Source organism: Borostomias antarcticus (assembly GCF_949987555.1).
Source record: "Borostomias antarcticus genome assembly, contig: scaffold_101, whole genome shotgun sequence".
Taxonomy (NCBI): Eukaryota; Metazoa; Chordata; class Actinopteri; order Stomiiformes; family Stomiidae; genus Borostomias; species Borostomias antarcticus.
Genome location: NW_028175757.1, coordinates 512,034 through 522,500, shown reverse-complemented (window position 1 = coordinate 522,500; position 10,467 = coordinate 512,034). Strand labels below are relative to the sequence as shown.

At 48.7% G+C, this 10,467-nt stretch overlaps 1 protein-coding gene across 1 annotated transcript in view; it reads right to left on the bottom strand.

Annotated features, from left to right (window-relative positions):
- LOC311328617 (protein-methionine sulfoxide oxidase mical3a-like) overlaps positions 1 to 10,467 on the bottom strand; it is a gene marked incomplete at both ends in the record, with an annotated part of 126,304 nt that overhangs the window by 4,857 nt on the left and 110,980 nt on the right.

Genomic DNA, 10,467 nt, shown 5'->3' with positions numbered 1-10,467 from the left:
GTTTTTGGGAAAACCAAGACTCAGTGTTTCTAGGTCAGCTATGTTAATGTTTTCCATTATTCTAAAGCGACAGAATGAGTCACCCTCACCTATATTTCTCATGCGTTTGGGAGCGGCTGCAGCCTGTAACCTTTCTGGTGTTAGTCACATGACAGCGTGGGACTTTCCAGAAGACCCCGGCAGAGCCTCCGCGGCGTCTAACCACAGGACGTGAACATTAACGTCAGCAGGCCGCCTGGCCCGCGAACCCAGCGCGTCATCAGGCTCGGGATTGTTTTAGTCATTTCACTAGTAGAGCTGAAATTGAACTTCATAATTCAAATGGCTGCAAAAAACCTGTCTGAGGTGTTTAAGTGTGAAGTGTTTAACAGTCAGCAGCAAAAGGAACAGAGACGGGCCGTCCGCCTGGCTGGTTTATGGGGTCGACGCCCGGTAGGAGCTCCCACCTGTGGTGGCCGTGGTATTCAGCAGCTCATCAACACCACGCTCTCTTTCTCTTTCACTCTCTCTCTCTCTCTCTCTCTCTCTCTCTCCCTTTATCTCTCATTTTATCACCTTTCATCTCATTTTTATCTAAACCAGGCTAAGAGACAGGATTCCACACTGTCCTCACTTGCATAAATACTTTATTATGAACAAAAACTTGGGATCTTGGGACCAAAACGTTCACAATAGTGTGTTTGCAAGTGAGGACAGCGTGTGGGAATCCTCTCTCTTAGCCTATATGGATCCTACGCACCTGTCAACCAGGACAACGAGGACTCATCAGCCTTAACTGTCAACATTACAGTACGTCTCTAAAATACACACACTAGCCCTTCACGGGCTTCCAATATCGCTGGTCACCACGGCCAGGTGCCCGAGCATCCCGGGACCGAGTGAGGGGGGGGGCGGAGTGACCCCCCCCCCCCCCCTCCTCCTCGGCCACCCTGCTGGTCTGCCTGCTAGCCCCAGGCCTCTGAGGCTGCCCGTGGAGGGGCGAGGCGGGGTGGGTGGGTGGGTAAGAGGAGAGGGGGAGAGAAGGAGAGGCTAGCCGGCTGGCGGCAGACTCGGTCAGCCTGGTCACAGCCCGCGGGGGGCTTGAGGCCGGGCGGTAGCCGGGCTGTGGCAGGTGCGGCTGGGACACAGTCACCGCTCTGGGGAGGACAGCCCTCCCACAGGCTGCTGGCTCGCCCTGCCCTGCGTATGAAAGTGATACTCAGTACTGGAGCATTATACTGCTCTGCGTGTGTGTGTGTGTGTGTGTGTGTGTGTGTGTGTGTGTGGTGGGGGTTGGTAAATAAAGTATCAATATGAATGTAAAAGCCTGAGGACAAATGTATTCGTTTATCAGTAGTTAAATCAGGATGATGACTAACCTTATGACAGAGCCCTTTAAATACGGCTAAATGCTATTTTGGTCCTGTAGATATGATAGATATGTCAAATTTGCGGTGGTTTTATTTTCAAAATGATAGTGGAAATTGTAGATATACTGTATAGAGCATGGCTACTAGCCAGGCAGTTGTACTGTACTACAGTAAATCAAGTGAGCTTGATGACTAACCTTTCAAAAAGCCTTTTAATTCAGACGGTTACAAATATAGACAGAACGCTCCTAACAGTAGATGTCACATTACATCTCCTGTACATACAGTAGTAGACTATTCTTCTTTCTTAACAGTCTGTCTGAACGGGCTGAGGTACCGTATATGGCGTTTGTGGTTATGTCATAAAACAAGCCAAATACCATCGCTGACGGGTTTTAGTGGCGGACTCGTGTGTGTTCTTGGGAGCCAGCGAAGGACATATGTTGGATAAGTTACCCGCCTCAATCATTGTCTGACCATGGATATGGAACACTGTGAGATGGACAGAAATTGAAAGCAGAACAAGTGTCTTCGGTATCCACGCGCGGGGGGGGGGAGAGGGAGGGGGCGGGTAAGAAAAGGGAAATGCAGAATTGGGATGAAATTCCATCCGTGTTTGAGGATACTTTGCTCTCCATGAAACCGGGCCCCGGCCAGACGACCGCGGGGGCGCGGGGGCCTGGGAGCCACCGCAGTGAGTTTGCAGTTACTTTGAGCTCGTTCGCCGAAGATTTGATAACGATCAATTGTCATTAGCTTCCCATCAGGCTCCCCCAAAACCCAGAGCAGACCGTCGAAACCTCAAGTTAAGAGTTCGTCTAACTGGAGGTCAGAACACATTAAACCTCCACGGTCGTCTCGTTCCTCTAAAACCTCTGCGGAGAGCCGCCCAACCAGGAAAACCTCCGTTGGTTGTCTGAGTCGACCAGTATTACAGAGTGGGTGTGACGGCTTACAGCAATAAGATTACCACTGAGTCTCTACGGTAGATAGTGGTGTAAACGTCGTCTTAGAGGCCCTGTACCCCCCCCTGGTGAGAGGGAGGAGCCAGAGTATGTGTGTGGGGGGGGGTCATGACCAGGTAAGACGTACATCACTGTTTCCATGGTAGCAGACTACAGCGACGGCGGTCGTGGTGGTTTGCTGGTCTCGCGTCGCGGCCAGCTGGGATTGTGTTCAAGGTTCCATGCTGCAGCGGCCGGACAGAAATACTCCAGGGTGTGTGTGTGTGTGTGTGTGCGTGTGTGTGTGTGTGTGCGTGTGCGTGTGTGTGTGGGAACGGAGAGATGAGCGGCAGGTGCGACTTCGCCTCTCCGCTTGCATGGTGTTCAGTACAGCCTCTCAGCTTCGGTGTAAACCTTTACAAATATAGTTACATGATGAAACTTTTATTCTTCATTGCACGATGTTGCATCTACTGTACAGACTTATACTGGATGATACTGTGATACTGTATGATTATCATAGGTCCAGACTAGGGTGGTCGTAGGTGTCATGAATATCATCATCATCATCATCATCATCATCATCATGGGCTCAGAACAGAGCTTTCCCACGCCGGCTGACCCTCTTGGCACGCTGACAACGCCAAACCGCGCCGATGACCATCGACAAACCAACGACTTCCTCCGCCGCCCGCTCGCTTCTGCTTCGGCGCCTGCACAGCCTCCCGTGGCGACGGCCGGGGCGTTCGCGTGAGAGCTTCTCCAGACAGACGTCCGCACGGCACAGGAGGCCGCTGGTCGCGCTTCTCAACCGTTTCTCACTTCTGCCTTCTCGATTGGGGAAGGCAGCCGAGAGGAGGTGAAACATGACAAAACACTGTGTCTTTGTGGTGAGTGAACACCTACACACACGCACACACACACACACACACACACACCCTTCACACACATCTGTCTGTCTGTCTGTATGTCTAGACAGAAAAAAAATAGATTAATGCTGATCCGCACATATGGTGCGATGTCTGAATTTGATGATTCATGTCTAAAAGCGCGGTCTACCAGGTCTGTTACCAAACTGAAAGTAAAAATTCACACCGCTGCAGTGTGAGCAATCTCAAGAATTGCTAACTGTTTCTCAATCTCAAGAATTGCTAACTGTTTCTCAATCTCAAGAATTGCTAACTGTTTCTCAATCTCAAGAATTACTAACTGTTTCTCAATCTCAAGAATTGCTAACTAATTTCTATACAAACCATTGCGTAAGGAACCAGAACAGAACATGTTTGCAGAGGAACTACCAACATTATTACAGCAATCTTAGATTTTGCCTAGATCATCTTTGTGTGGTAGGAGTAATATTTAAGGTTACTGATTTATAGTGCATGTCAATTTAGATGGTTTTAACAGTGCACATCAATCGCTCTGATCATAAATGAACTTGTTCCGCCATTTTGGATCTGCCTGCTCCACAACGACTGTGCACAGGCGCCGGCCGCCCAGACTGAAGTTCTCTGCCTTGTTCTCTGTAAAGCGCATTGTGTTGCTTCTGGGTATGAAATGCGCTATACAAATAAAGCTTTGATTGATTGATTGATTGAGCCTACCAGTGTCTCAGCCTCACAAGGAAAGAGCTGCAGGTTTCTACGGTCCAGCACACACACTCTGCAGATGAGGTTGGCACTGGCAAACAGCTGCTTCGTAATTCAGACTTAATTTATGACTTATGCGGCAGTGGGTGCATTAGGATATCAGCTGTGGCTCCTTGCCACCCTCTTCAATGGGCATCACACAGAGAACCGTCAAGACTAGGATATACAGGAATGGGTTTGGGGGATAATTGTAGGGGAGTTGTACTGTGTGTGTGTGCGCGTGTGGGGGGGGTCATAGTAGAACAGCACACAATAGAATACCCATCTACTGCCTGACAGTAGACAACACAATTCCAAACCAATGTAGGCTGGGAGATACCCTGAAAAACACTTGATTTTCTGATGGCCAGTTGATCATTGTTACCTCTGCCCCTGCGACAGTGCAGGGTGAGAGGTTATTTTTTCGGTGGCCTGTGTTGGTTGGTTGTTTGGGTCTTTAGCAGGACTCCGAAAAAACGACTAGACTGATTTTCATGAAACTCGGTGGAGGGGCTAGCATGGGCCAAAGTAGAAACCATTACATTTTGGAGCGGATCCAAATCACGAGGTGGGTCCACGGGTTGCCCAAACATGGATGGACATTCACTTCATTTTTTGGACTAAGATTCCACAAAAACTATCAGACAAATTTTCGCCTGAGGGATCGCCTTGCTGAGCATAAATACACAATCAGAAAGAGGAACCATGATTATTCCCTGGCCAGACATTTCAGCGAGTGTCACAATGATAATGACTGTTACGTATAAAAGGTATAAACATATCAAACCGCAAACCGCAAACTAAATCAAAAGGAAACTTTTTGGATTCATAAATTTAGTGCTCTAGAACACCCAGGCTTTAATGAGGAGATTGATTTTATTGATAGATTTTTTTCTTGTCTCTTCTATCCTGTGTTCTTTATTATAGCCATATCATTTGCTGTTATTATTTATGTTATTATATACATTTTATTTGATATAATTAGCATGAACTGCTATTATTATATTATTTCTTGTTATTGTAGACTTTACTTTTATTTGTTTATCATTTGCGTGAACTTTCACCTGTAGCGTAGCCCAATATGTAACGTGATAGCTTCCCCTGATGAAGTCCCATTAAGGTTGAAACATGCTGGCTTTTTATAAATTAGATGATTTAACCACATTAATAATGGCATTTTAATTTTACTTCCTTGTGGACATGTCTTTGGAGTGCCTGGATTTCCCCTGTTTGGTCCATTCCCGGTTTTCCAGGAGCACCTGAGATCTGTTTGACCTCTCATTGATAGTCAATCTTTCTTTTCCCTGACATTTTCATGCGTTTGAGTAAAGTTTTGATGATGGCTCTTTTGCAAGACATATGCTTAGTTTTCTATTATAGGAAATCACGATAACAGTGGCCACAGTGCCAGCGTTCTTGGGACTCTTGCAGGGTGAGAGGTTATGTTTTCAGTAGTGTGTGTTGATTGGTTGGTTATTTCTTTAGCAGGATTATGCAAAAACTACCGGGCTGATTTTCATGTAACTCGGTGGAGGGGTGTAGGGGTGCATGGTCCAATTTAGAATCCATTAAATTTTGAAGCGGATCTGAATCACTGGGCGGATCCACAAATTGAAATAAATGTGAAGCTAGCTCCCTGTTAGAGACACATGGTTTAGACAGGGGTGTGCGGGGGGGGGGATGCCACAGAGCCATCCAGACACGGCCACCCATTCACCTCCATTCATTTTTGGGATTTGGGCTCAGAAGCAAAAAATCATTCCCCATTCATTGTCAATGGCGGGGATTGAAACAGCCATATATCGACAAACTCTCGACCTAAAAAATGCAGCAATACCAAACATACCCTGCTTACACACCCATGCATGTGTACAGAGCCACAAGATGCATTCATGGGCGGAGGTCTGTGGTCTCTGAGCACCATTTCTAGTGTAATAAATGTATTTATTTATTTTCCCACATACCCTGTGAAAAAAATAGTTCCTAAGTCTCTGCACCTTTAAGTTGCACAAAAATTCCAAAATACATTGTCTTAACCTTTGCCAATAACGCGAGTGATACTGCATGACCATTATTGGAACATTGGGCTTACAAGTCTCAGACAGGGCTACTTCATCACAAAATCTTGGGTTCAAACCCCCTCCTCCACACCTGTACCTGTCCAGAATGTACAATTACCTCCATGGTAGTTGAAATACCTCTGCCTTGACTTTTATTGCTTTCAAAGTAAGCCATTTTCTTAAACACTCACTTGGCTTTCATTTGGTTTCTTTGGCAGAGGATTTAGCTTGCTCAGAGTCTGTCTGCTTCTTCTAACCTGCATCATTCACTAAAGACGTATTAAAGGCATATTCCAGTAAGGCAACCCATGTCTTTAAATAAGATCTTGCTCTTTCCATACCTGTCTTTGTGCTACAAACTGCTTTGCAGTGCCAAGAACACTTTGTCAGAGTCCATCAGGTTTTCTCTCTTCATTATTCTAATTGCCTTTAACCTATAATCAATATTTACGGCACACTCAGACCAAAGGGTTGGAGGACTAAGCGTTTCTTTCTGTCTCATTGGCTCTGATTTGATTAAAGCTGGGCTGGGTCCCAGTCACTGATACGGTTCTGTGTCTGACAAGTCTGACCTTTTACATTCAGAAAGGATTCAGGTCTCTTCAGCTTTTTCACATTTTGTTACCAGCTTTATTCTAAAACAATCAATCTCATCAACCAACATACAATATTCCATAATAACAAATAGCAAAAACAGGTTTTTAGAAATTTGAGGCAATAGGCTGACTTGACAGGGTTGAGTCATACTAGTTGTGAACAACTCGTGTTAAGCAAGCAGTACAAGGGAATCTGTATAATGTATTGATGAATCTTGAGATACATGTCTTATTAATAATCATCCCTGTTGCTTTGTCTTTGTGCTAGGGATATTGTGAGTTAGAGCGATTAGATGGTGCCTGTGTGCGTGTGCTGTAGAGGCCTAAGGGAGAAGGTGTCGGCGAGGGTCACCCATGAATGCTGCAGCTGGTAAAGTTATGTTCACAGAACTAGGGAGTTACATTCTTCTGGAATAAGATCCAGTCCAGTAGATTGACAAACTGAGTGCATTATCCTGGACAGACAGGTGTCTCGGATGACGGGATATCTTACAAGGTGTCACAGTGGATATCTGGGGGGAGAAGAATGGTGCCCTTGGTGACCTTTATCTAATAACTTAACTGGGACCCAGTGGGGGCAGGAAGGAGCCTACTTAAGAATAACACCAAGACCTTGGGAGTTGATTTGGATTGCGGCCGCCACACAGGCCAGGCAGAGAGGGCACTTAGACCATGCTGAGAGAGTCTATTGTGCTGAACATCTGTAATAAACATATATTTTGCCGCTTCCTATCCCGTGTTGGAGAAAATTCTTAAGTGATTCTTCATTGCAAGAAAGTCAATTAAGATCGTGGTTATAGTTAGGTAGTTCTGCACCCCTTTATTAAACTTAAAAAAACAAAACGCAGAACAACAAAAACAAGACGACATCAAAAGCCAACAGTATGAACTATCATCATTTGAATAACTAGGCGGTTTCCCTCTCCATCCACGTACGTCGTCTCCTATCGATTAGATACCTCACTGGGAGCGAGTAGAACGAGAGGCCGTCTGTGTTCACTGTTTCTCACGCTTTCTCTGAAACTCCTCGTTCTTTTCCTTCAGGTTCTTTCCGTCTCTGGGTGTTTGTAAGTCGGTGATACCCGGTACTGTAGGTTTGCTGGCGCGGTCGTACAGTATAGCGCTGTGTTAGTGTGTTAGTACCCTTCGTCTTTTCACTCTGCCTACTGTCAATCTCTGCCTCTTCTCTTCTGCTGTATCACTCACTCACCTGTGCACGGTTGGCTCTTTGTACCGTACTTCCCCTCGTCTCTACTACATCATCAGTGTTTTCCCTCCATTCCTCCATCCCTCCCTCCCTCCATTCCTCCATCCCCTCCTGCTAGACTAGTCCCACATACGCTTGTTAGCAGTCGGCCGGTAGGGCGATACCCAGGGAGTGAAAACATCCAAGGAAGGCAGCAGTCTGCAGGGGGTGGCAGGCTCTGAAGCATGGTTAAACGGCACAGAGAGGGGAGCGTAATCCCCGTCAACACACGTGCATATGTGCTTGTCGGCAGGTAGGGCGATACCCAGGGAGTGAGAGAGGGATCACTCCAAGGAAGGAACAAGACTGGGGCAGTAACAGTTGGCCGGTAGGGCGATGGCGGATCCGGGAAGGGGTGGTTCGGTCACGGTGGCGAGGTGGTGCTTTAAACCTTAACTCCCTGTTCAGCGCTGCGGGGGGAAAGGCAGCGGCACTGCTTCCCCCGCCCGGTCTGCTCTCCTGGGGGTGTGCCTTATCTCTAACCCCCCTCGTGTAGCGCTGCACGGGGAGGGAGGGGAGGGGAGGGGAGGGCACGGCCCTGGGCCCCGGATGACCGCCCGTAGGGACGGAAGGCGTCTTCCTCCCCCTCCATCTCAATGTATGGACGGAAGGTGTCTTCCTCCTCCTCCATCTCCATATAGGGACGGAAGGCGTCTTCCTCCACCTCCTACCTGTGGTCGACCTGGTCGGACAGGGTGCAGACCAGAGTAGCGAGGCCCCTCAGTCGCTCGTCCTGGGCTTGCTGTTGGGCGGATACCTGCTGCAATTGCACAGCTTGGGTCTGTGGGAGGGCTTGGAGTAGTCCGGGAGGTGCAGGTCTCTCCTCCATGTTGGCTGGGTCCAAACTGGCCAGATCTTACTGTGAGGGTTTGGTTAGGGACCCAGGCGCAACAGGAAAGGAGGAGGCAAGGGACGGTAAAGCCCGGAGGGGCGATTTAATGAGATAACACAAAGGGGGACGTGGTAGTCGTACAGCCGATGGTCAGGCAGGAGCGTGGTAGTCGTACAGGCGATGGTCAGGCAGGAGCGTGGTTGTCGTACAGGCGATGGTCAGGCAGGAGCAGGGTTGTCGTACAGGCGTGGGTCAGGCAGGAGCGGGGTAACCGTACAGGCGTGGGTCAGGCAGGAACTGGAGAGACGAGGAGGAGAGGTAGGGTGAGTGATAGTAATCACAAACGGGGAACGGGAAAAAACACTACAAAATACGGGTAAGGAGATTGTAGGCTAGGCTATACTTTACCACATGTGGGTTATGGTAAGATCTGGCCATGAGTGGAGTGTAGACCAGGTTCTTGTAGGGGTTGAAGGTGATTGCAGAACGAGGGACAGGTGTGGTGATGATAAATGGAAACCGGTGAGTAGAGCCGCGCCCGCGTCATCGTCGGAGACGAGCGCGCCGTTCTTGTCTTTGCGCACGGGCCGATGTGCTGGGCATGTCGGGATCCGACTCTTCGTCACCGGAGAGGGAGGAGACTGCCGAGTCCGCGGAGCTGGCCGGAGACGGGGAACGCCCGGCAGTGGGGGGAAACTCCGGAGAGTCAGAGTGTTGCATGCCTAGGCCGATGCGACGTGCGGTAGAGCGCGTAGGACGCCCCGAGCGCGCAGCGGGCCCAGAGGGGAGAGAGGGAGGCGGTTGTGGAGGCGAGGAAGGAGAGAAAGAGAGAGAGAGAGAGAGAGGGAGAGAGGGAAGGAAGTGATTCACGAGAGGAAAGGGTCATGCTGGTTGGAAATTATGATAGCTGGTGAACAGAGACGGCATAGCGTGTAATACGGAAGGACATCATGCAGAGAACAACATGCCTTCATCATTACCACTACTGTACACCCACTGGGAACAACCATATGATATAAAATACCAAAATATCCATGCAGGAAACAGAGGGGAGTGGGGGGTCAGATGTGGCCGATACAATAACTCTTCTGTTTCCACTGTACTAGCGCCAGTCCCAGTGCATGGCCGGCCCATCACACTCAGTCTGCCCACCAGGAACAAGGACTGAGCAGAAGCAGGTCTCAGGATACATTCCTCCTAACGGGCTGGACACCGTCTTAGCTAGCCGCTTGTTACTCCAGCTACAGCACATTTACCTGTACCATATAAATAGAGCTAGATCCTCCTAAACACAAACCTCATGGCTACACCACAGCTTCTAACGCCAAATCCATGTGTACAGACCAATCGCGCTGCAAGGCGATACCCAACTGAGTCCTCTGCGTACAGTATGATCCTATCAGAAGTACCATTTCAAAACACACAGCAGAGTTCAATGCAGAAGCTATGTCAACGATCACGGCAGCTAGCGTGGCCCTGTGAACTCACCCCCACCCACCCCCCACCCCCGACCGGATCATATCAGCCCCATCAGACCGGCTACTGTACCACAGAACAATACAGCATCAGCCACAGCTGTATTTGCATTCTGGACGCCCCCACAGAGTCATACAAACCAGCACTTCAACCACGAGACCGGACCTCCTGTGAGGCACCACCACGGAAATCTCCATAGATCTCAATATCTATGCTGGACAACTGGAGCTCTGTGTGATCACAATACATTCGTGCTCTTTGACCTGAATAATGTCAATCCATATGTGGAACACGGTCCTTTTCCCAGCTGAAATCTGACCACCACCCCCCCCCCCC